This window comes from Sorex fumeus, unplaced genomic scaffold (genome assembly GCF_029834395.1).
Source record: "Sorex fumeus unplaced genomic scaffold, SorFum_2.1 ptg000006l, whole genome shotgun sequence".
Classification (NCBI taxonomy): domain Eukaryota; kingdom Metazoa; phylum Chordata; class Mammalia; order Eulipotyphla; family Soricidae; genus Sorex; species Sorex fumeus.
Window position 1 is genome coordinate 42,569,159 of NW_026606063.1, and position 3,199 is coordinate 42,572,357.

A 3,199-nucleotide genomic window follows, 5' to 3' on the forward strand; every position below is an offset into this window, starting at 1 on the left:
TACTCTATCCTGCCAGACTATGATTTTGGGTAGAATAAAGAAAAAAAGTTGTACAGATGTACAAAAACTACAGCAATTTACTGCCACTAAACTAGCCTTGAAAGTAGTATTAAAGGGTTTCTTATGAAACAAAAAGTAATTTTTTTGTGGACCACACCCAGAGGTGCTCAGGACTTGCTCTTGGCTCTGTGCTTAGGGATCACTCCTGGCGACAGAGGTTCTGAGGATTAAACTCTGGTCGGCGATGTACATGGCAAGCACCCTACCTTCTGAACTGGTTTTGCTTGGCACCAAAACAAAAAGTAATTTCGTCTAGCAGTAGTAAGACACCAAAATTATAGAGTAAGAGAATGGGAGCATGGAAAAGAGTGAAATTGAAACCTGCTAAAATGAAATGTAAGATTAATCTATCTCTTAAGTCATAAGTATCTGACTTTAAATATAAACTTTAGATTTTCAAGTTGTAATGTTACATTGGTTGGTTTTTTTAAAATTTGTTTTTGTTTTTGTTTTGGGGTAAGACCTGGAAATGCTTAGGGCTTACTCCTGGTACTGTGCTCAGGAATCGTTCCTGCCAGCACTCAGGGAACTGTATAGAATGCCAGGGATGGAACTGGGTCGGCTGCGTGCAATTCACCCAACCCATTGTACTATTACTCTGGCCCCGGTTGATTATTTGTTCCTTGTTTCCTTATGTAAATCTGTACTGCTATGCACTCATCCTTTACTTTTGATGTGTCCCATGGACTTGATGGTTGGTGTTTTCATTCTTATTTGTTATAGGATTCTTTCTATTTTTTCTTTGATTTCCTTTTAGATCTGATGTTTGTTTAAAAGTACGTTGTTCCAGATGGTAAGTGGAGATCATGCAGTTCAAGCCACTTAATCCCTACATATATCTTTCTGGCTCTATTGGAGGTTTTTTAATTTAAAGTTCATTTTTTAAATAACATATTTAGGAGTGAAGAGGTAATACAGGAATTAGGGTCCATGCTTAGACAGTGCCTCACCTGACTGAATCTCTGGCACCCCCTAGAATTGAGCAGTTATTTTCCTGTTCAACCACACAAAACAACCAGTAACTTATTTCCCTAATATACACAGTTTTCTGGATTCTTAATGATCAGTGGACACTTTGAACACTCTTACTTATGGTTAGATACATTGTAATCATTGTAATACAATGTAATACATTGTAATCATGTAATCATTGTAATACATTGTAATAGATACTTAGACACATTGTATTCAAAGTGAAATAAGCTTAAAATTACTGACACAGACTATCCATATGTCTTCTTATTTCTTAAACTTTATCCTTATTTATCCCACTTTTTATTATGTCTTGGGATTTTTTGATTTATGGAGACAGTTTAGCAGATTACGGGATAATGTGAGAAATAAGGGATGGAATTACACCTCAGGAGGTAAAGTCACCAACAAGAAGCAAAATGTAACACCAAGAGTCCATACCAAAATGAAAGTAAATATGTTGTTTTCAAAACCTAAAAATAATTTCATATTAATAAATATTTTAACACTGAATTTAGAAAACAGCTCTGCAATTCTAACAAGACAGTTTACCAAAAAATAGAGATCATCTTTTACCTCTAGAGCACTAATGAATGTGGAAGTCAAAATAACTTTGTGGATATTGCATGGATTTTAGAGAAGGAAAAAGAAATTAATAAAATCAGGAAGAATTTTTTCACTCTCCTTTGCTGAACTAGAGCTTAAAATTGTAAATCTGTAGCACTGTAGCACTGCCTGCCCGTTGTTCATCGATTTTGCTTGAGCGGATACCAGTAACGTCTCCGTTGTGAGACTTGTTACTGTTTTTGGCACATTGACTATGCCACAGGGAGCTTGCCAGACTCTGCCGTGCAGGCGGGATACTCTGAGTAGCTTGCCCGGCTCTCTGAGAGGGACAGAGGAATCAAACCCAGGTCGGCCGTATGCAAGGCAAACGCCCTGCCCGCTGTGCTATTACTCCAACCCAAAACAGTAAATCTAGACTAGGAAAATCCACCATCACATAAATACCTGGTTCTATAAGTACCTTGTTTCTCAACTTTGGATTAGCTTCATTAATGAGTGGACAGGATCAAAAATAGGAAGTAAATAGTCCATTTTAATGAAGACCTGTTAACTCTTGCTGGTAAAGAATCAGTGAGATCCCAGAGAAGCTCAGCAAAAACTGTTAGATCTTGTGTTTAAATAACAGCCATCATGACAGTGTTGTTGATGGGAGAATTGAAAGTGCTGCACAGTGTTGACAGCCACTGCCATGAGCTCAGTCTGGATTTATGTCCTTTCGGTGCTCTTTTTCTATAAACTTATCATTCAATCAGCTAACGTGGAATCCTTCTCCTAGGAATCCTACTCTGAAACTGGGAGAACCCGCTTGGGTCTCTTATTCATAAAAGAGGAACTTCTCTGTCCACTTTTATCTATCAACACTCAAAAGAAACAGAATCAGATGGATTTGAAACTCCCCCTCCCTATCGTGATAAGTAGCATAGATTGCTCCAGAAAGAGACAAGATAAACCCTTCCAGGTCAGTCTCAAGTGAAAGTAGCATACTTGCTTTGGGGAATTTCAAGGCCTGGAAATCCCCTCACCCCTACTGCTCCTGGTTCCCTTGAGTCTATTTCTAGAAGACAGATTATCTAAAATGTAGTAAGTGCAAGAAGGCTCCAGTCTAAGACCACAGTGCTTGCTAGCTCTCAGGAAGGTTCTAAATACAGTGAGGAGGAAAGAAGAAAATTCTCCTTTGTTTAGTTTGATACATGACCTTGTGATTCAAAGCAAGAGGACAGAAGTACCTTATGCTTGCACTCAGTACTCCTAGCAGAGCTTGACAATGATTTGAAAGGAAAGAGCTATCTTAGGTTCTAAAGACCCAGAGTTAGCCCAGGAAGGAGACCAGCCAGACAACTAAAGATGCTTTCATGTTCATGGGTTTTAAAATATAGAGATTATGGGTTTCACATTAGGAAGGATCTCAGCGAGATGCTAGTTCTATTCTGTTTTACAGAAGAGGAACTGGAGGTCTGGCAAGGTAAGCAGTGTCCTGTGACCACACAGCTTGTTCTTATGCTAGGGGGTGTGGAGAATGGCAGTGAGGTTTCAGTGAGCAGTGTCGTCAGGACAGGTGATCATCACACAGCAAAGAGTGAGTTATGATCAGAGTCCCTGT